General features: G+C 55.2%; 54 non-coding genes across 54 annotated transcripts; all 54 read left to right on the top strand.

The window, feature by feature from the left end:
- Positions 1-143: 143 nt before the first annotated feature.
- Trnal-aag lies at positions 144-225 on the top strand. Its single transcript has one exon. It is a non-coding gene; the product is annotated as a tRNA-Leu (tRNA).
- Positions 226-303: 78 nt separating this feature from the next.
- Positions 304-385, top strand: Trnal-cag. The gene has a single exon. It is a non-coding gene; the product is annotated as a tRNA-Leu (tRNA).
- A 279-nt stretch (positions 386-664) lies between these two features.
- Positions 665-736, top strand: Trnae-cuc. Its single transcript has one exon. It is a non-coding gene; the product is annotated as a tRNA-Glu (tRNA).
- A 376-nt stretch (positions 737-1,112) lies between these two features.
- Positions 1,113-1,184, top strand: Trnah-gug. Its single transcript has one exon. It is a non-coding gene; the product is annotated as a tRNA-His (tRNA).
- Positions 1,185-1,471: 287 nt separating this feature from the next.
- On the top strand, positions 1,472-1,553 carry Trnal-aag. The gene has a single exon. It is a non-coding gene; the product is annotated as a tRNA-Leu (tRNA).
- A 78-nt stretch (positions 1,554-1,631) lies between these two features.
- Positions 1,632-1,713, top strand: Trnal-cag. The gene has a single exon. It is a non-coding gene; the product is annotated as a tRNA-Leu (tRNA).
- A 279-nt stretch (positions 1,714-1,992) lies between these two features.
- Trnae-cuc lies at positions 1,993-2,064 on the top strand. Its single transcript has one exon. It is a non-coding gene; the product is annotated as a tRNA-Glu (tRNA).
- Positions 2,065-2,440: 376 nt separating this feature from the next.
- Positions 2,441-2,512, top strand: Trnah-gug. Its single transcript has one exon. It is a non-coding gene; the product is annotated as a tRNA-His (tRNA).
- A 287-nt stretch (positions 2,513-2,799) lies between these two features.
- Positions 2,800-2,881, top strand: Trnal-aag. The gene has a single exon. It is a non-coding gene; the product is annotated as a tRNA-Leu (tRNA).
- Positions 2,882-2,959: 78 nt separating this feature from the next.
- On the top strand, positions 2,960-3,041 carry Trnal-cag. Its single transcript has one exon. It is a non-coding gene; the product is annotated as a tRNA-Leu (tRNA).
- A 279-nt stretch (positions 3,042-3,320) lies between these two features.
- On the top strand, positions 3,321-3,392 carry Trnae-cuc. Its single transcript has one exon. It is a non-coding gene; the product is annotated as a tRNA-Glu (tRNA).
- Positions 3,393-3,768: 376 nt separating this feature from the next.
- Trnah-gug lies at positions 3,769-3,840 on the top strand. The gene has a single exon. It is a non-coding gene; the product is annotated as a tRNA-His (tRNA).
- A 287-nt stretch (positions 3,841-4,127) lies between these two features.
- On the top strand, positions 4,128-4,209 carry Trnal-aag. Its single transcript has one exon. It is a non-coding gene; the product is annotated as a tRNA-Leu (tRNA).
- A 78-nt stretch (positions 4,210-4,287) lies between these two features.
- Positions 4,288-4,369, top strand: Trnal-cag. The gene has a single exon. It is a non-coding gene; the product is annotated as a tRNA-Leu (tRNA).
- Positions 4,370-4,648: 279 nt separating this feature from the next.
- On the top strand, positions 4,649-4,720 carry Trnae-cuc. The gene has a single exon. It is a non-coding gene; the product is annotated as a tRNA-Glu (tRNA).
- A 376-nt stretch (positions 4,721-5,096) lies between these two features.
- On the top strand, positions 5,097-5,168 carry Trnah-gug. The gene has a single exon. It is a non-coding gene; the product is annotated as a tRNA-His (tRNA).
- Positions 5,169-5,455: 287 nt separating this feature from the next.
- Trnal-aag lies at positions 5,456-5,537 on the top strand. The gene has a single exon. It is a non-coding gene; the product is annotated as a tRNA-Leu (tRNA).
- Positions 5,538-5,615: 78 nt separating this feature from the next.
- On the top strand, positions 5,616-5,697 carry Trnal-cag. The gene has a single exon. It is a non-coding gene; the product is annotated as a tRNA-Leu (tRNA).
- Positions 5,698-5,976: 279 nt separating this feature from the next.
- On the top strand, positions 5,977-6,048 carry Trnae-cuc. The gene has a single exon. It is a non-coding gene; the product is annotated as a tRNA-Glu (tRNA).
- Positions 6,049-6,424: 376 nt separating this feature from the next.
- Positions 6,425-6,496, top strand: Trnah-gug. The gene has a single exon. It is a non-coding gene; the product is annotated as a tRNA-His (tRNA).
- A 287-nt stretch (positions 6,497-6,783) lies between these two features.
- Trnal-aag lies at positions 6,784-6,865 on the top strand. Its single transcript has one exon. It is a non-coding gene; the product is annotated as a tRNA-Leu (tRNA).
- Positions 6,866-6,943: 78 nt separating this feature from the next.
- On the top strand, positions 6,944-7,025 carry Trnal-cag. The gene has a single exon. It is a non-coding gene; the product is annotated as a tRNA-Leu (tRNA).
- A 279-nt stretch (positions 7,026-7,304) lies between these two features.
- Trnae-cuc lies at positions 7,305-7,376 on the top strand. Its single transcript has one exon. It is a non-coding gene; the product is annotated as a tRNA-Glu (tRNA).
- A 376-nt stretch (positions 7,377-7,752) lies between these two features.
- Positions 7,753-7,824, top strand: Trnah-gug. Its single transcript has one exon. It is a non-coding gene; the product is annotated as a tRNA-His (tRNA).
- Positions 7,825-8,111: 287 nt separating this feature from the next.
- Positions 8,112-8,193, top strand: Trnal-aag. The gene has a single exon. It is a non-coding gene; the product is annotated as a tRNA-Leu (tRNA).
- Positions 8,194-8,271: 78 nt separating this feature from the next.
- Trnal-cag lies at positions 8,272-8,353 on the top strand. Its single transcript has one exon. It is a non-coding gene; the product is annotated as a tRNA-Leu (tRNA).
- A 279-nt stretch (positions 8,354-8,632) lies between these two features.
- Trnae-cuc lies at positions 8,633-8,704 on the top strand. Its single transcript has one exon. It is a non-coding gene; the product is annotated as a tRNA-Glu (tRNA).
- Positions 8,705-9,080: 376 nt separating this feature from the next.
- Trnah-gug lies at positions 9,081-9,152 on the top strand. The gene has a single exon. It is a non-coding gene; the product is annotated as a tRNA-His (tRNA).
- A 287-nt stretch (positions 9,153-9,439) lies between these two features.
- Trnal-aag lies at positions 9,440-9,521 on the top strand. Its single transcript has one exon. It is a non-coding gene; the product is annotated as a tRNA-Leu (tRNA).
- Positions 9,522-9,599: 78 nt separating this feature from the next.
- Positions 9,600-9,681, top strand: Trnal-cag. The gene has a single exon. It is a non-coding gene; the product is annotated as a tRNA-Leu (tRNA).
- A 279-nt stretch (positions 9,682-9,960) lies between these two features.
- Trnae-cuc lies at positions 9,961-10,032 on the top strand. Its single transcript has one exon. It is a non-coding gene; the product is annotated as a tRNA-Glu (tRNA).
- Positions 10,033-10,408: 376 nt separating this feature from the next.
- Positions 10,409-10,480, top strand: Trnah-gug. Its single transcript has one exon. It is a non-coding gene; the product is annotated as a tRNA-His (tRNA).
- A 287-nt stretch (positions 10,481-10,767) lies between these two features.
- Trnal-aag lies at positions 10,768-10,849 on the top strand. The gene has a single exon. It is a non-coding gene; the product is annotated as a tRNA-Leu (tRNA).
- Positions 10,850-10,927: 78 nt separating this feature from the next.
- On the top strand, positions 10,928-11,009 carry Trnal-cag. Its single transcript has one exon. It is a non-coding gene; the product is annotated as a tRNA-Leu (tRNA).
- Positions 11,010-11,288: 279 nt separating this feature from the next.
- Positions 11,289-11,360, top strand: Trnae-cuc. Its single transcript has one exon. It is a non-coding gene; the product is annotated as a tRNA-Glu (tRNA).
- Positions 11,361-11,736: 376 nt separating this feature from the next.
- Trnah-gug lies at positions 11,737-11,808 on the top strand. Its single transcript has one exon. It is a non-coding gene; the product is annotated as a tRNA-His (tRNA).
- Positions 11,809-12,095: 287 nt separating this feature from the next.
- Positions 12,096-12,177, top strand: Trnal-aag. The gene has a single exon. It is a non-coding gene; the product is annotated as a tRNA-Leu (tRNA).
- A 78-nt stretch (positions 12,178-12,255) lies between these two features.
- On the top strand, positions 12,256-12,337 carry Trnal-cag. Its single transcript has one exon. It is a non-coding gene; the product is annotated as a tRNA-Leu (tRNA).
- A 279-nt stretch (positions 12,338-12,616) lies between these two features.
- Positions 12,617-12,688, top strand: Trnae-cuc. Its single transcript has one exon. It is a non-coding gene; the product is annotated as a tRNA-Glu (tRNA).
- Positions 12,689-13,064: 376 nt separating this feature from the next.
- Trnah-gug lies at positions 13,065-13,136 on the top strand. Its single transcript has one exon. It is a non-coding gene; the product is annotated as a tRNA-His (tRNA).
- A 287-nt stretch (positions 13,137-13,423) lies between these two features.
- Positions 13,424-13,505, top strand: Trnal-aag. Its single transcript has one exon. It is a non-coding gene; the product is annotated as a tRNA-Leu (tRNA).
- A 78-nt stretch (positions 13,506-13,583) lies between these two features.
- Positions 13,584-13,665, top strand: Trnal-cag. Its single transcript has one exon. It is a non-coding gene; the product is annotated as a tRNA-Leu (tRNA).
- A 279-nt stretch (positions 13,666-13,944) lies between these two features.
- On the top strand, positions 13,945-14,016 carry Trnae-cuc. Its single transcript has one exon. It is a non-coding gene; the product is annotated as a tRNA-Glu (tRNA).
- A 376-nt stretch (positions 14,017-14,392) lies between these two features.
- Trnah-gug lies at positions 14,393-14,464 on the top strand. The gene has a single exon. It is a non-coding gene; the product is annotated as a tRNA-His (tRNA).
- Positions 14,465-14,751: 287 nt separating this feature from the next.
- On the top strand, positions 14,752-14,833 carry Trnal-aag. The gene has a single exon. It is a non-coding gene; the product is annotated as a tRNA-Leu (tRNA).
- A 78-nt stretch (positions 14,834-14,911) lies between these two features.
- On the top strand, positions 14,912-14,993 carry Trnal-cag. Its single transcript has one exon. It is a non-coding gene; the product is annotated as a tRNA-Leu (tRNA).
- Positions 14,994-15,272: 279 nt separating this feature from the next.
- On the top strand, positions 15,273-15,344 carry Trnae-cuc. The gene has a single exon. It is a non-coding gene; the product is annotated as a tRNA-Glu (tRNA).
- A 376-nt stretch (positions 15,345-15,720) lies between these two features.
- Trnah-gug lies at positions 15,721-15,792 on the top strand. The gene has a single exon. It is a non-coding gene; the product is annotated as a tRNA-His (tRNA).
- Positions 15,793-16,079: 287 nt separating this feature from the next.
- Trnal-aag lies at positions 16,080-16,161 on the top strand. The gene has a single exon. It is a non-coding gene; the product is annotated as a tRNA-Leu (tRNA).
- Positions 16,162-16,239: 78 nt separating this feature from the next.
- Positions 16,240-16,321, top strand: Trnal-cag. Its single transcript has one exon. It is a non-coding gene; the product is annotated as a tRNA-Leu (tRNA).
- A 279-nt stretch (positions 16,322-16,600) lies between these two features.
- Trnae-cuc lies at positions 16,601-16,672 on the top strand. The gene has a single exon. It is a non-coding gene; the product is annotated as a tRNA-Glu (tRNA).
- Positions 16,673-17,048: 376 nt separating this feature from the next.
- Trnah-gug lies at positions 17,049-17,120 on the top strand. The gene has a single exon. It is a non-coding gene; the product is annotated as a tRNA-His (tRNA).
- A 287-nt stretch (positions 17,121-17,407) lies between these two features.
- On the top strand, positions 17,408-17,489 carry Trnal-aag. The gene has a single exon. It is a non-coding gene; the product is annotated as a tRNA-Leu (tRNA).
- Positions 17,490-17,567: 78 nt separating this feature from the next.
- Positions 17,568-17,649, top strand: Trnal-cag. The gene has a single exon. It is a non-coding gene; the product is annotated as a tRNA-Leu (tRNA).
- The last annotated feature ends 24 nt before the right edge of the window (positions 17,650-17,673 follow it).

Below are 17,673 nucleotides of genomic sequence, written 5' to 3'. Positions count from 1 at the left end.
CCAAAGCGCGGGCTGCTGCCTGTGTAGTTAATCTCTATTCGAAAAGGGCACTTGTTTGATACGCAATGGATGAACAGCCAGTCGCAGCAGAACAGGAAGCTGTGTCGTGCACTGTTTCTGCAAAAGCGAAGAGCACTAGCGCGGGTAGCGTGGCCGAGCGGTCTAAGGCGCTGGTTTAAGGCACCAGTCTCTTCGGAGGCGTGGGTTCGAATCGCACCGCTGCCAACTTTTTCTCGTTTTTTGTGCCATCGCGGTGTTTTCTCGTGGCGTAGAACGCAGCTCCTGCGACCGCCGTGCCGCGTAGGAAGCGTGGCCGAGCGGTCTAAGGCGCTGGTTTCAGGCACCAGTCTCTTCGGAGGCGTGGGTTCGAATCCCACCGCTGCCACTGTTTTCTGTCTCGAAAACGGGAGCACTGATTGCCCGCGAAGGGAACAGCGCAGCAAGCCGTGAGCGTCTCTTTCTTAAATTGTCGTAGCAGCACAGTGCGTGGTGCAACGACAGGATTCACAGGCGCAGTCTGGTGTCACGGTTGCTGGCGTTCGTCTCCACGAAATGTGTCCCGAGCATGCCGTTCTACAAAGTGGAAACGCTAAATTTTTGCCGTTGTCGTCAAGTAGCGTGCGTGCAGTTTGCTGCGTTCCCTGGAGAAGCGCTTGCGTCGTTATCCGGTGTGGTCTAGTGGCTAGGATACCTGGCTCTCACCCAGGAAGCCCGGGTTCGATTCCCGGTACCGGAAATGCGCATTTTGTTGTTCCTCTTATGCGACTTGGCCCGACTTAGCTCGGACTGACGCTCCGCTGACGCTTGCAGAAAATTACGTTAAGTACGATCCGCGGTCACAAGTGACGGCGAGAGCGATGCGACATCTGTCCACCTCTAATCGAGGCACATACCTGTGTTCAACAGAGTTGGAGGACTGCAAGACATTGCCACGGGGGTTGAATGCAGCTAGCCACCCTGCTTAGTGTCCTAACAGCGCAGACACGTTCGTTTGCTAGTACACATATAATGGAGACCGCGTCTGACACAGCTGTGGCGAGACACAGTGGGCTGAGCTTTGCTGTGCACAGCCACTTGCAGTCGCGAGAACTGCTCTCGGCGGTGCCTCCGTGGCCGTGATCGTCTGGTGGTTAGGACATTGCGTTGTGGCCGCAATAACCCAGGTTCGAATCCTGGTCACGGCACTTTTTAAACTTTTGCCTTGCTGTCGCTGCAATGACGATAGTGACCCACTGTTTGAAATCACGGTGCCCTCCTGATTGTTCGCTCATGTTCCGCAGGCTTCAGGTGGCACTATCAATTCATTATCAACACGTAATGCCGCCGCACCAGAGCGCGGGCTGCTGCCTGTGTAGTTAATCTCTATTCGAAAAGGGCACTTGTTTGATACGCAATGGATGAACAGCCAGTCGCAGCAGAACAGGAAGCTGTGTCGTGCACTGTTTCTGCAAAAGCGAAGAGCACTAGCGCGGGTAGCGTGGCCGAGCGGTCTAAGGCGCTGGTTTAAGGCACCAGTCTCTTCGGAGGCGTGGGTTCGAATCCCACCGCTGCCAACTTTTTCTCGTTTTTTGTGCCATCGCGGTGTTTTCTCGTGGCGTAGAACGCAGCTCCTGCGACCGCCGTGCCGCGTAGGTAGCGTGGCCGAGCGGTCTAAGGCGCTGGTTTCAGGCACCAGTCTCTTCGGAGGCGTGGGTTCGAATCCCACCGCTGCCACTGTTTTCTGTCTCTAAAACGTAAGCACTGATTGCCCGCGAAGGGAACAGCGCAGCAAGCCGTGAGCGTCTCTTTCTTAAATTGTCGTAGCAGCACAGTGCGTGGTGCAACGACAGGATTCACAGGCGCAGTCTGGTGTCACGGTTGCTGGCGTTCGTCTCCACGAAATGTGTCCCGAGCATGCCGTTCTACAAAGTGGAAACGCTAAATTTTTGCCGTTGTCGTCAAGTAGCGTGCGTGCAGTTTGCTGCGTTCCCTGGAGAAGCACTTGCGTCGTTATCCGGTGTGGTCTAGTGGCTAGGATACCTGGCTCTCACCCAGGAGGCCCGGGTTCGATTCCCGGTACCGGAAATGCGCATTTTGTTGTTCCTCTTATGCGACTTGGCCCGACTTAGCTCGGACTGACGCTCCGCTGACGCTTGCAGAAAATTACGTTAAGTACGATCCGCGGTCACAAGTGACGGCGAGAGCGATGCGACATCTGTCCACCTCTAATCGAGGCACATACCTGTGTTCAACAGAGTTGGAGGACTGCAAGACATTGCCACGGGGGTTGAATGCAGCTAGCCACCCTGCTTAGTGTCCTAACAGCGCAGACACGTTCGTTTGCTAGTACACATATAATGGAGACCGCGTCTGACACAGCTGTGGCGAGACACAGTGGGCTGAGCTTTGCTGTGCACAGCCACTTGCAGTCGCGAGAACTGCTCTCGGCGGTGCCTCCGTGGCCGTGATCGTCTAGTGGTTAGGACATTGCGTTGTGGCCGCAATAACCCAGGTTCGAATCCTGGTCACGGCACTTTTTAAACTTTTGCCTTGCTGTCGCTGCAATGACGATAGTGACCCACTGTTTGAAATCACGGTGCCCTCCTGATTGTTCGCTCATGTTCCGCAGGCTTCAGGTGGCACTACCAATTCATTATCAACACGTAATGCCGCCGCACCAAAGCGCGGGCTGCTGCCTGTGTAGTTAATCTCTATTCGAAAAGGGCACTTGTTTGATACGCAATGGATGAACAGCCAGTCGCAGCAGAACAGGAAGCTGTGTCGTGCACTGTTTCTGCAAAAGCGAAGAGCACTAGCGCGGGTAGCGTGGCCGAGCGGTCTAAGGCGCTGGTTTAAGGCACCAGTCTCTTCGGAGGCGTGGGTTCGAATCGCACCGCTGCCAACTTTTTCTCGTTTTTTGTGCCATCGCGGTGTTTTCTCGTGGCGTAGAACGCAGCTCCTGCGACCGCCGTGCCGCGTAGGTAGCGTGGCCGAGCGGTCTAAGGCGCTGGTTTCAGGCACCAGTCTCTTCGGAGGCGTGGGTTCGAATCCCACCGCTGCCACTGTTTTCTGTCTCGAAAACGGGAGCACTGATTGCCCGCGAAGGGAACAGCGCAGCAAGCCGTGAGCGTCTCTTTCTTAAATTGTCGTAGCAGCACAGTGCGTGGTGCAACGACAGGATTCACAGGCGCAGTCTGGTGTCACGGTTGCTGGCGTTCGTCTCCACGAAATGTGTCCCGAGCATGCCGTTCTACAAAGTGGAAACGCTAAATTTTTGCCGTTGTCGTCAAGTAGCGTGCGTGCAGTTTGCTGCGTTCCCTGGAGAAGCGCTTGCGTCGTTATCCGGTGTGGTCTAGTGGCTAGGATACCTGGCTCTCACCCAGGAAGCCCGGGTTCGATTCCCGGTACCGGAAATGCGCATTTTGTTGTTCCTCTTATGCGACTTGGCCCGACTTAGCTCGGACTGACGCTCCGCTGACGCTTGCAGAAAATTACGTTAAGTACGATCCGCGGTCACAAGTGACGGCGAGAGCGATGCGACATCTGTCCACCTCTAATCGAGGCACATACCTGTGTTCAACAGAGTTGGAGGACTGCAAGACATTGCCACGGGGGTTGAATGCAGCTAGCCACCCTGCTTAGTGTCCTAACAGCGCAGACACGTTCGTTTGCTAGTACACATATAATGGAGACCGCGTCTGACACAGCTGTGGCGAGACACAGTGGGCTGAGCTTTGCTGTGCACAGCCACTTGCAGTCGCGAGAACTGCTCTCGGCGGTGCCTCCGTGGCCGTGATCGTCTAGTGGTTAGGACATTGCGTTGTGGCCGCAATAACCCAGGTTCGAATCCTGGTCACGGCACTTTTTAAACTTTTGCCTTGCTGTCGCTGCAATGACGATAGTGACCCACTGTTTGAAATCACGGTGCCCTCCTGATTGTTCGCTCATGTTCCGCAGGCTTCAGGTGGCACTACCAATTCATTATCAACACGTAATGCCGCCGCACCAAAGCGCGGGCTGCTGCCTGTGTAGTTAATCTCTATTCGAAAAGGGCACTTGTTTGATACGCAATGGATGAACAGCCAGTCGCAGCAGAACAGGAAGCTGTGTCGTGCACTGTTTCTGCAAAAGCGAAGAGCACTAGCGCGGGTAGCGTGGCCGAGCGGTCTAAGGCGCTGGTTTAAGGCACCAGTCTCTTCGGAGGCGTGGGTTCGAATCGCACCGCTGCCAACTTTTTCTCGTTTTTTGTGCCATCGCGGTGTTTTCTCGTGGCGTAGAACGCAGCTCCTGCGACCGCCGTGCCGCGTAGGTAGCGTGGCCGAGCGGTCTAAGGCGCTGGTTTCAGGCACCAGTCTCTTCGGAGGCGTGGGTTCGAATCCCACCGCTGCCACTGTTTTCTGTCTCGAAAACGGGAGCACTGATTGCCCGCGAAGGGAACAGCGCAGCAAGCCGTGAGCGTCTCTTTCTTAAATTGTCGTAGCAGCACAGTGCGTGGTGCAACGACAGGATTCACAGGCGCAGTCTGGTGTCACGGTTGCTGGCGTTCGTCTCCACGAAATGTGTCCCGAGCATGCCGTTCTACAAAGTGGAAACGCTAAATTTTTGCCGTTGTCGTCAAGTAGCGTGCGTGCAGTTTGCTGCGTTCCCTGGAGAAGCGCTTGCGTCGTTATCCGGTGTGGTCTAGTGGCTAGGATACCTGGCTCTCACCCAGGAAGCCCGGGTTCGATTCCCGGTACCGGAAATGCGCATTTTGTTGTTCCTCTTATGCGACTTGGCCCGACTTAGCTCGGACTGACGCTCCGCTGACGCTTGCAGAAAATTACGTTAAGTACGATCCGCGGTCACAAGTGACGGCGAGAGCGATGCGACATCTGTCCACCTCTAATCGAGGCACATACCTGTGTTCAACAGAGTTGGAGGACTGCAAGACATTGCCACGGGGGTTGAATGCAGCTAGCCACCCTGCTTAGTGTCCTAACAGCGCAGACACGTTCGTTTGCTAGTACACATATAATGGAGACCGCGTCTGACACAGCTGTGGCGAGACACAGTGGGCTGAGCTTTGCTGTGCACAGCCACTTGCAGTCGCGAGAACTGCTCTCGGCGGTGCCTCCGTGGCCGTGATCGTCTGGTGGTTAGGACATTGCGTTGTGGCCGCAATAACCCAGGTTCGAATCCTGGTCACGGCACTTTTTAAACTTTTGCCTTGCTGTCGCTGCAATGACGATAGTGACCCACTGTTTGAAATCACGGTGCCCTCCTGATTGTTCGCTCATGTTCCGCAGGCTTCAGGTGGCACTATCAATTCATTATCAACACGTAATGCCGCCGCACCAGAGCGCGGGCTGCTGCCTGTGTAGTTAATCTCTATTCGAAAAGGGCACTTGTTTGATACGCAATGGATGAACAGCCAGTCGCAGCAGAACAGGAAGCTGTGTCGTGCACTGTTTCTGCAAAAGCGAAGAGCACTAGCGCGGGTAGCGTGGCCGAGCGGTCTAAGGCGCTGGTTTAAGGCACCAGTCTCTTCGGAGGCGTGGGTTCGAATCCCACCGCTGCCAACTTTTTCTCGTTTTTTGTGCCATCGCGGTGTTTTCTCGTGGCGTAGAACGCAGCTCCTGCGACCGCCGTGCCGCGTAGGTAGCGTGGCCGAGCGGTCTAAGGCGCTGGTTTCAGGCACCAGTCTCTTCGGAGGCGTGGGTTCGAATCCCACCGCTGCCACTGTTTTCTGTCTCTAAAACGTAAGCACTGATTGCCCGCGAAGGGAACAGCGCAGCAAGCCGTGAGCGTCTCTTTCTTAAATTGTCGTAGCAGCACAGTGCGTGGTGCAACGACAGGATTCACAGGCGCAGTCTGGTGTCACGGTTGCTGGCGTTCGTCTCCACGAAATGTGTCCCGAGCATGCCGTTCTACAAAGTGGAAACGCTAAATTTTTGCCGTTGTCGTCAAGTAGCGTGCGTGCAGTTTGCTGCGTTCCCTGGAGAAGCACTTGCGTCGTTATCCGGTGTGGTCTAGTGGCTAGGATACCTGGCTCTCACCCAGGAGGCCCGGGTTCGATTCCCGGTACCGGAAATGCGCATTTTGTTGTTCCTCTTATGCGACTTGGCCCGACTTAGCTCGGACTGACGCTCCGCTGACGCTTGCAGAAAATTACGTTAAGTACGATCCGCGGTCACAAGTGACGGCGAGAGCGATGCGACATCTGTCCACCTCTAATCGAGGCACATACCTGTGTTCAACAGAGTTGGAGGACTGCAAGACATTGCCACGGGGGTTGAATGCAGCTAGCCACCCTGCTTAGTGTCCTAACAGCGCAGACACGTTCGTTTGCTAGTACACATATAATGGAGACCGCGTCTGACACAGCTGTGGCGAGACACAGTGGGCTGAGCTTTGCTGTGCACAGCCACTTGCAGTCGCGAGAACTGCTCTCGGCGGTGCCTCCGTGGCCGTGATCGTCTAGTGGTTAGGACATTGCGTTGTGGCCGCAATAACCCAGGTTCGAATCCTGGTCACGGCACTTTTTAAACTTTTGCCTTGCTGTCGCTGCAATGACGATAGTGACCCACTGTTTGAAATCACGGTGCCCTCCTGATTGTTCGCTCATGTTCCGCAGGCTTCAGGTGGCACTACCAATTCATTATCAACACGTAATGCCGCCGCACCAGAGCGCGGGCTGCTGCCTGTGTAGTTAATCTCTATTCGAAAAGGGCACTTGTTTGATACGCAATGGATGAACAGCCAGTCGCAGCAGAACAGGAAGCTGTGTCGTGCACTGTTTCTGCAAAAGCGAAGAGCACTAGCGCGGGTAGCGTGGCCGAGCGGTCTAAGGCGCTGGTTTAAGGCACCAGTCTCTTCGGAGGCGTGGGTTCGAATCGCACCGCTGCCAACTTTTTCTCGTTTTTTGTGCCATCGCGGTGTTTTCTCGTGGCGTAGAACGCAGCTCCTGCGACCGCCGTGCCGCGTAGGTAGCGTGGCCGAGCGGTCTAAGGCGCTGGTTTCAGGCACCAGTCTCTTCGGAGGCGTGGGTTCGAATCCCACCGCTGCCACTGTTTTCTGTCTCTAAAACGTAAGCACTGATTGCCCGCGAAGGGAACAGCGCAGCAAGCCGTGAGCGTCTCTTTCTTAAATTGTCGTAGCAGCACAGTGCGTGGTGCAACGACAGGATTCACAGGCGCAGTCTGGTGTCACGGTTGCTGGCGTTCGTCTCCACGAAATGTGTCCCGAGCATGCCGTTCTACAAAGTGGAAACGCTAAATTTTTGCCGTTGTCGTCAAGTAGCGTGCGTGCAGTTTGCTGCGTTCCCTGGAGAAGCACTTGCGTCGTTATCCGGTGTGGTCTAGTGGCTAGGATACCTGGCTCTCACCCAGGAGGCCCGGGTTCGATTCCCGGTACCGGAAATGCGCATTTTGTTGTTCCTCTTATGCGACTTGGCCCGACTTAGCTCGGACTGACGCTCCGCTGACGCTTGCAGAAAATTACGTTAAGTACGATCCGCGGTCACAAGTGACGGCGAGAGCGATGCGACATCTGTCCACCTCTAATCGAGGCACATACCTGTGTTCAACAGAGTTGGAGGACTGCAAGACATTGCCACGGGGGTTGAATGCAGCTAGCCACCCTGCTTAGTGTCCTAACAGCGCAGACACGTTCGTTTGCTAGTACACATATAATGGAGACCGCGTCTGACACAGCTGTGGCGAGACACAGTGGGCTGAGCTTTGCTGTGCACAGCCACTTGCAGTCGCGAGAACTGCTCTCGGCGGTGCCTCCGTGGCCGTGATCGTCTAGTGGTTAGGACATTGCGTTGTGGCCGCAATAACCCAGGTTCGAATCCTGGTCACGGCACTTTTTAAACTTTTGCCTTGCTGTCGCTGCAATGACGATAGTGACCCACTGTTTGAAATCACGGTGCCCTCCTGATTGTTCGCTCATGTTCCGCAGGCTTCAGGTGGCACTACCAATTCATTATCAACACGTAATGCCGCCGCACCAAAGCGCGGGCTGCTGCCTGTGTAGTTAATCTCTATTCGAAAAGGGCACTTGTTTGATACGCAATGGATGAACAGCCAGTCGCAGCAGAACAGGAAGCTGTGTCGTGCACTGTTTCTGCAAAAGCGAAGAGCACTAGCGCGGGTAGCGTGGCCGAGCGGTCTAAGGCGCTGGTTTAAGGCACCAGTCTCTTCGGAGGCGTGGGTTCGAATCGCACCGCTGCCAACTTTTTCTCGTTTTTTGTGCCATCGCGGTGTTTTCTCGTGGCGTAGAACGCAGCTCCTGCGACCGCCGTGCCGCGTAGGTAGCGTGGCCGAGCGGTCTAAGGCGCTGGTTTCAGGCACCAGTCTCTTCGGAGGCGTGGGTTCGAATCCCACCGCTGCCACTGTTTTCTGTCTCGAAAACGGGAGCACTGATTGCCCGCGAAGGGAACAGCGCAGCAAGCCGTGAGCGTCTCTTTCTTAAATTGTCGTAGCAGCACAGTGCGTGGTGCAACGACAGGATTCACAGGCGCAGTCTGGTGTCACGGTTGCTGGCGTTCGTCTCCACGAAATGTGTCCCGAGCATGCCGTTCTACAAAGTGGAAACGCTAAATTTTTGCCGTTGTCGTCAAGTAGCGTGCGTGCAGTTTGCTGCGTTCCCTGGAGAAGCACTTGCGTCGTTATCCGGTGTGGTCTAGTGGCTAGGATACCTGGCTCTCACCCAGGAAGCCCGGGTTCGATTCCCGGTACCGGAAATGCGCATTTTGTTGTTCCTCTTATGCGACTTGGCCCGACTTAGCTCGGACTGACGCTCCGCTGACGCTTGCAGAAAATTACGTTAAGTACGATCCGCGGTCACAAGTGACGGCGAGAGCGATGCGACATCTGTCCACCTCTAATCGAGGCACATACCTGTGTTCAACAGAGTTGGAGGACTGCAAGACATTGCCACGGGGGTTGAATGCAGCTAGCCACCCTGCTTAGTGTCCTAACAGCGCAGACACGTTCGTTTGCTAGTACACATATAATGGAGACCGCGTCTGACACAGCTGTGGCGAGACACAGTGGGCTGAGCTTTGCTGTGCACAGCCACTTGCAGTCGCGAGAACTGCTCTCGGCGGTGCCTCCGTGGCCGTGATCGTCTGGTGGTTAGGACATTGCGTTGTGGCCGCAATAACCCAGGTTCGAATCCTGGTCACGGCACTTTTTAAACTTTTGCCTTGCTGTCGCTGCAATGACGATAGTGACCCACTGTTTGAAATCACGGTGCCCTCCTGATTGTTCGCTCATGTTCCGCAGGCTTCAGGTGGCACTATCAATTCATTATCAACACGTAATGCCGCCGCACCAGAGCGCGGGCTGCTGCCTGTGTAGTTAATCTCTATTCGAAAAGGGCACTTGTTTGATACGCAATGGATGAACAGCCAGTCGCAGCAGAACAGGAAGCTGTGTCGTGCACTGTTTCTGCAAAAGCGAAGAGCACTAGCGCGGGTAGCGTGGCCGAGCGGTCTAAGGCGCTGGTTTAAGGCACCAGTCTCTTCGGAGGCGTGGGTTCGAATCCCACCGCTGCCAACTTTTTCTCGTTTTTTGTGCCATCGCGGTGTTTTCTCGTGGCGTAGAACGCAGCTCCTGCGACCGCCGTGCCGCGTAGGTAGCGTGGCCGAGCGGTCTAAGGCGCTGGTTTCAGGCACCAGTCTCTTCGGAGGCGTGGGTTCGAATCCCACCGCTGCCACTGTTTTCTGTCTCTAAAACGTAAGCACTGATTGCCCGCGAAGGGAACAGCGCAGCAAGCCGTGAGCGTCTCTTTCTTAAATTGTCGTAGCAGCACAGTGCGTGGTGCAACGACAGGATTCACAGGCGCAGTCTGGTGTCACGGTTGCTGGCGTTCGTCTCCACGAAATGTGTCCCGAGCATGCCGTTCTACAAAGTGGAAACGCTAAATTTTTGCCGTTGTCGTCAAGTAGCGTGCGTGCAGTTTGCTGCGTTCCCTGGAGAAGCACTTGCGTCGTTATCCGGTGTGGTCTAGTGGCTAGGATACCTGGCTCTCACCCAGGAGGCCCGGGTTCGATTCCCGGTACCGGAAATGCGCATTTTGTTGTTCCTCTTATGCGACTTGGCCCGACTTAGCTCGGACTGACGCTCCGCTGACGCTTGCAGAAAATTACGTTAAGTACGATCCGCGGTCACAAGTGACGGCGAGAGCGATGCGACATCTGTCCACCTCTAATCGAGGCACATACCTGTGTTCAACAGAGTTGGAGGACTGCAAGACATTGCCACGGGGGTTGAATGCAGCTAGCCACCCTGCTTAGTGTCCTAACAGCGCAGACACGTTCGTTTGCTAGTACACATATAATGGAGACCGCGTCTGACACAGCTGTGGCGAGACACAGTGGGCTGAGCTTTGCTGTGCACAGCCACTTGCAGTCGCGAGAACTGCTCTCGGCGGTGCCTCCGTGGCCGTGATCGTCTGGTGGCTAGGACATTGCGTTGTGGCCGCAATAACCCAGGTTCGAATCCTGGTCACGGCACTTTTTAAACTTTTGCCTTGCTGTCGCTGCAATGACGATAGTGACCCACTGTTTGAAATCACGGTGCCCTCCTGATTGTTCGCTCATGTTCCGCAGGCTTCAGGTGGCACTACCAATTCATTACCAACACGTAATGCCGCCGCACCAGAGCGCGGGCTGCTGCCTGTGTAGTTAATCTCTATTCGAAAAGGGCACTTGTTTGATACGCAATGGATGAACAGCCAGTCGCAGCAGAACAGGAAGCTGTGTCGTGCACTGTTTCTGCAAAAGCGAAGAGCACTAGCGCGGGTAGCGTGGCCGAGCGGTCTAAGGCGCTGGTTTAAGGCACCAGTCTCTTCGGAGGCGTGGGTTCGAATCGCACCGCTGCCAACTTTTTCTCGTTTTTTGTGCCATCGCGGTGTTTTCTCGTGGCGTAGAACGCAGCTCCTGCGACCGCCGTGCCGCGTAGGTAGCGTGGCCGAGCGGTCTAAGGCGCTGGTTTCAGGCACCAGTCTCTTCGGAGGCGTGGGTTCGAATCCCACAGCTGCCACTGTTTTCTGTCTCTAAAACGTAAGCACTGATTGCCCGCGAAGGGAACAGCGCAGCAAGCCGTGAGCGTCTCTTTCTTAAATTGTCGTAGCAGCACAGTGCGTGGTGCAACGACAGGATTCACAGGCGCAGTCTGGTGTCACGGTTGCTGGCGTTCGTCTCCACGAAATGTGTCCCGAGCATGCCGTTCTACAAAGTGGAAACGCTAAATTTTTGCCGTTGTCGTCAAGTAGCGTGCGTGCAGTTTGCTGCGTTCCCTGGAGAAGCACTTGCGTCGTTATCCGGTGTGGTCTAGTGGCTAGGATACCTGGCTCTCACCCAGGAGGCCCGGGTTCGATTCCTGGTACCGGAAATGCGCATTTTGTTGTTCCTCTTATGCGACTTGGCCCGACTTAGCTCGGACTGACGCTCCGCTGACGCTTGCAGAAAATTACGTTAAGTACGATCCGCGGTCACAAGTGACGGCGAGAGCGATGCGACATCTGTCCACCTCTAATCGAGGCACATACCTGTGTTCAACAGAGTTGGAGGACTGCAAGACATTGCCACGGGGGTTGAATGCAGCTAGCCACCCTGCTTAGTGTCCTAACAGCGCAGACACGTTCGTTTGCTAGTACACATATAATGGAGACCGCGTCTGACACAGCTGTGGCGAGACACAGTGGGCTGAGCTTTGCTGTGCACAGCCACTTGCAGTCGCGAGAACTGCTCTCGGCGGTGCCTCCGTGGCCGTGATCGTCTGGTGGCTAGGACATTGCGTTGTGGCCGCAATAACCCAGGTTCGAATCCTGGTCACGGCACTTTTTAAACTTTTGCCTTGCTGTCGCTGCAATGACGATAGTGACCCACTGTTTGAAATCACGGTGCCCTCCTGATTGTTCGCTCATGTTCCGCAGGCTTCAGGTGGCACTACCAATTCATTATCAACACGTAATGCCGCCGCACCAGAGCGCGGGCTGCTGCCTGTGTAGTTAATCTCTATTCGAAAAGGGCACTTGTTTGATACGCAATGGATGAACAGCCAGTCGCAGCAGAACAGGAAGCTGTGTCGTGCACTGTTTCTGCAAAAGCGAAGAGCACTAGCGCGGGTAGCGTGGCCGAGCGGTCTAAGGCGCTGGTTTAAGGCACCAGTCTCTTCGGAGGCGTGGGTTCGAATCGCACCGCTGCCAACTTTTTCTCGTTTTTTGTGCCATCGCGGTGTTTTCTCGTGGCGTAGAACGCAGCTCCTGCGACCGCCGTGCCGCGTAGGTAGCGTGGCCGAGCGGTCTAAGGCGCTGGTTTCAGGCACCAGTCTCTTCGGAGGCGTGGGTTCGAATCCCACAGCTGCCACTGTTTTCTGTCTCTAAAACGTAAGCACTGATTGCCCGCGAAGGGAACAGCGCAGCAAGCCGTGAGCGTCTCTTTCTTAAATTGTCGTAGCAGCACAGTGCGTGGTGCAACGACAGGATTCACAGGCGCAGTCTGGTGTCACGGTTGCTGGCGTTCGTCTCCACGAAATGTGTCCCGAGCATGCCGTTCTACAAAGTGGAAACGCTAAATTTTTGCCGTTGTCGTCAAGTAGCGTGCGTGCAGTTTGCTGCGTTCCCTGGAGAAGCACTTGCGTCGTTATCCGGTGTGGTCTAGTGGCTAGGATACCTGGCTCTCACCCAGGAGGCCCGGGTTCGATTCCCGGTACCGGAAATGCGCATTTTGTTGTTCCTCTTATGCGACTTGGCCCGACTTAGCTCGGACTGACGCTCCGCTGACGCTTGCAGAAAATTACGTTAAGTACGATCCGCGGTCACAAGTGACGGCGAGAGCGATGCGACATCTGTCCACCTCTAATCGAGGCACATACCTGTGTTCAACAGAGTTGGAGGACTGCAAGACATTGCCACGGGGGTTGAATGCAGCTAGCCACCCTGCTTAGTGTCCTAACAGCGCAGACACGTTCGTTTGCTAGTACACATATAATGGAGACCGCGTCTGACACAGCTGTGGCGAGACACAGTGGGCTGAGCTTTGCTGTGCACAGCCACTTGCAGTCGCGAGAACTGCTCTCGGCGGTGCCTCCGTGGCCGTGATCGTCTAGTGGTTAGGACATTGCGTTGTGGCCGCAATAACCCAGGTTCGAATCCTGGTCACGGCACTTTTTAAACTTTTGCCTTGCTGTCGCTGCAATGACGATAGTGACCCACTGTTTGAAATCACGGTGCCCTCCTGATTGTTCGCTCATGTTCCGCAGGCTTCAGGTGGCACTACCAATTCATTATCAACACGTAATGCCGCCGCACCAAAGCGCGGGCTGCTGCCTGTGTAGTTAATCTCTATTCGAAAAGGGCACTTGTTTGATACGCAATGGATGAACAGCCAGTCGCAGCAGAACAGGAAGCTGTGTCGTGCACTGTTTCTGCAAAAGCGAAGAGCACTAGCGCGGGTAGCGTGGCCGAGCGGTCTAAGGCGCTGGTTTAAGGCACCAGTCTCTTCGGAGGCGTGGGTTCGAATCGCACCGCTGCCAACTTTTTCTCGTTTTTTGTGCCATCGCGGTGTTTTCTCGTGGCGTAGAACGCAGCTCCTGCGACCGCCGTGCCGCGTAGGTAGCGTGGCCGAGCGGTCTAAGGCGCTGGTTTCAGGCACCAGTCTCTTCGGAGGCGTGGGTTCGAATCCCACCGCTGCCACTGTTTTCTGTCTCGAAAACGGGAGCACTGATTGCCCGCGAAGGGAACAGCGCAGCAAGCCGTGAGCGTCTCTTTCTTAAATTGTCGTAGCAGCACAGTGCGTGGTGCAACGACAGGATTCACAGGCGCAGTCTGGTGTCACGGTTGCTGGCGTTCGTCTCCACGAAATGTGTCCCGAGCATGCCGTTCTACAAAGTGGAAACGCTAAATTTTTGCCGTTGTCGTCAAGTAGCGTGCGTGCAGTTTGCTGCGTTCCCTGGAGAAGCACTTGCGTCGTTATCCGGTGTGGTCTAGTGGCTAGGATACCTGGCTCTCACCCAGGAAGCCCGGGTTCGATTCCCGGTACCGGAAATGCGCATTTTGTTGTTCCTCTTATGCGACTTGGCCCGACTTAGCTCGGACTGACGCTCCGCTGACGCTTGCAGAAAATTACGTTAAGTACGATCCGCGGTCACAAGTGACGGCGAGAGCGATGCGACATCTGTCCACCTCTAATCGAGGCACATACCTGTGTTCAACAGAGTTGGAGGACTGCAAGACATTGCCACGGGGGTTGAATGCAGCTAGCCACCCTGCTTAGTGTCCTAACAGCGCAGACACGTTCGTTTGCTAGTACACATATAATGGAGACCGCGTCTGACACAGCTGTGGCGAGACACAGTGGGCTGAGCTTTGCTGTGCACAGCCACTTGCAGTCGCGAGAACTGCTCTCGGCGGTGCCTCCGTGGCCGTGATCGTCTGGTGGTTAGGACATTGCGTTGTGGCCGCAATAACCCAGGTTCGAATCCTGGTCACGGCACTTTTTAAACTTTTGCCTTGCTGTCGCTGCAATGACGATAGTGACCCACTGTTTGAAATCACGGTGCCCTCCTGATTGTTCGCTCATGTTCCGCAGGCTTCAGGTGGCACTATCAATTCATTATCAACACGTAATGCCGCCGCACCAGAGCGCGGGCTGCTGCCTGTGTAGTTAATCTCTATTCGAAAAGGGCACTTGTTTGATACGCAATGGATGAACAGCCAGTCGCAGCAGAACAGGAAGCTGTGTCGTGCACTGTTTCTGCAAAAGCGAAGAGCACTAGCGCGGGTAGCGTGGCCGAGCGGTCTAAGGCGCTGGTTTAAGGCACCAGTCTCTTCGGAGGCGTGGGTTCGAATCCCACCGCTGCCAACTTTTTCTCGTTTTTTGTGCCATCGCGGTGTTTTCTCGTGGCGTAGAACGCAGCTCCTGCGACCGCCGTGCCGCGTAGGTTGCGTGGCCGAGCGGTCTAAGGCGCTGGTTTCAGGCACCAGTCTCTTCGGAGGCGTGGGTTCGAATCCCACCGCTGCCACTGTTTTCTGTCTCTAAAACGTAAGCACTGATTGCCCGCGAAGGGAACAGCGCAGCAAGCCGTGAGCGTCTCTTTCTTAAATTGTCGTAGCAGCACAGTGCGTGGTGCAACGACAGGATTCACAGGCGCAGTCTGGTGTCACGGTTGCTGGCGTTCGTCTCCACGAAATGTGTCCCGAGCATGCCGTTCTACAAAGTGGAAACGCTAAATTTTTGCCGTTGTCGTCAAGTAGCGTGCGTGCAGTTTGCTGCGTTCCCTGGAGAAGCACTTGCGTCGTTATCCGGTGTGGTCTAGTGGCTAGGATACCTGGCTCTCACCCAGGAGGCCCGGGTTCGATTCCCGGTACCGGAAATGCGCATTTTGTTGTTCCTCTTATGCGACTTGGCCCGACTTAGCTCGGACTGACGCTCCGCTGACGCTTGCAGAAAATTACGTTAAGTACGATCCGCGGTCACAAGTGACGGCGAGAGCGATGCGACATCTGTCCACCTCTAATCGAGGCACATACCTGTGTTCAACAGAGTTGGAGGACTGCAAGACATTGCCACGGGGGTTGAATGCAGCTAGCCACCCTGCTTAGTGTCCTAACAGCGCAGACACGTTCGTTTGCTAGTACACATATAATGGAGACCGCGTCTGACACAGCTGTGGCGAGACACAGTGGGCTGAGCTTTGCTGTGCACAGCCACTTGCAGTCGCGAGAACTGCTCTCGGCGGTGCCTCCGTGGCCGTGATCGTCTGGTGGTTAGGACATTGCGTTGTGGCCGCAATAACCCAGGTTCGAATCCTGGTCACGGCACTTTTTAAACTTTTGCCTTGCTGTCGCTGCAATGACGATAGTGACCCACTGTTTGAAATCACGGTGCCCTCCTGATTGTTCGCTCATGTTCCGCAGGCTTCAGGTGGCACTACCAATTCATTATCAACACGTAATGCCGCCGCACCAGAGCGCGGGCTGCTGCCTGTGTAGTTAATCTCTATTCGAAAAGGGCACTTGTTTGATACGCAATGGATGAACAGCCAGTCGCAGCAGAACAGGAAGCTGTGTCGTGCACTGTTTCTGCAAAAGCGAAGAGCACTAGCGCGGGTAGCGTGGCCGAGCGGTCTAAGGCGCTGGTTTAAGGCACCAGTCTCTTCGGAGGCGTGGGTTCGAATCGCACCGCTGCCAACTTTTTCTCGTTTTTTGTGCCATTGCGGTGTTTTCTCGTGGCGTAGAACGCAGCTCCTGCGACCGCCGTGCCGCGTAGGTAGCGTGGCCGAGCGGTCTAAGGCGCTGGTTTCAGGCACCAGTCTCTTCGGAGGCGTGGGTTCGAATCCCACCGCTGCCACTGTTTTCTGTCTCTAAAACGTAAGCACTGATTGCCCGCGAAGGGAACAGCGCAGCAAGCCGTGAGCGTCTCTTTCTTAAATTGTCGTAGCAGCACAGTGCGTGGTGCAACGACAGGATTCACAGGCGCAGTCTGGTGTCACGGTTGCTGGCGTTCGTCTCCACGAAATGTGTCCCGAGCATGCCGTTCTACAAAGTGGAAACGCTAAATTTTTGCCGTTGTCGTCAAGTAGCGTGCGTGCAGTTTGCTGCGTTCCCTGGAGAAGCACTTGCGTCGTTATCCGGTGTGGTCTAGTGGCTAGGATACCTGGCTCTCACCCAGGAGGCCCAGGTTCGATTCCCGGTACCGGAAATGCGCGTTTTGTTGTTCCTCTTATGCGACTTGGCCCGACTTAGCTCGGACTGACGCTCCGCTGACGCTTGCAGAAAATTACGTTAAGTACGATCCGCGGTCACAAGTGACGGCGAGAGCGATGCGACATCTGTCCACCTCTAATCGAGGCACATACCTGTGTTCAACAGAGTTGGAGGACTGCAAGACATTGCCACGGGGGTTGAATGCAGCTAGCCACCCTGCTTAGTGTCCTAACAGCGCAGACACGTTCGTTTGCTAGTACACATATAATGGAGACCGCGTCTGACACAGCTGTGGCGAGACACAGTGGGCTGAGCTTTGCTGTGCACAGCCACTTGCAGTCGCGAGAACTGCTCTCGGCGGTGCCTCCGTGGCCGTGATCGTCTGGTGGTTAGGACATTGCGTTGTGGCCGCAATAACCCAGGTTCGAATCCTGGTCACGGCACTTTTTAAACTTTTGCCTTGCTGTCGCTGCAATGACGATAGTGACCCACTGTTTGAAATCACGGTGCCCTCCTGATTGTTCGCTCATGTTCCGCAGGCTTCAGGTGGCACTACCAATTCATTATCAACACGTAATGCCGCCGCACCAGAGCGCGGGCTGCTGCCTGTGTAGTTAATCTCTATTCGAAAAGGGCACTTGTTTGATACGCAATGGATGAACAGCCAGTCGCAGCAGAACAGGAAGCTGTGTCGTGCACTGTTTCTGCAAAAGCGAAGAGCACTAGCGCGGGTAGCGTGGCCGAGCGGTCTAAGGCGCTGGTTTAAGGCACCAGTCTCTTCGGAGGCGTGGGTTCGAATCGCACCGCTGCCAACTTTTTCTCGTTTTTTGTGCCATCGCGGTGTTTTCTCGTGGCGTAGAACGCAGCTCCTGCGACCGCCGTGCCGCGTAGGTAGCGTGGCCGAGCGGTCTAAGGCGCTGGTTTCAGGCACCAGTCTCTTCGGAGGCGTGGGTTCGAATCCCACCGCTGCCACTGTTTTCTGTCTCTAAAACGTAA

Source organism: Schistocerca americana, chromosome 1 (assembly GCF_021461395.2).
Source record: "Schistocerca americana isolate TAMUIC-IGC-003095 chromosome 1, iqSchAmer2.1, whole genome shotgun sequence".
Lineage (NCBI taxonomy): Eukaryota > Metazoa > Arthropoda > Insecta > Orthoptera > Acrididae > Schistocerca > Schistocerca americana.
Note: the sequence above shows the minus strand (reverse complement) of the source record. Positions and strands in the feature narration are given on the sequence as shown.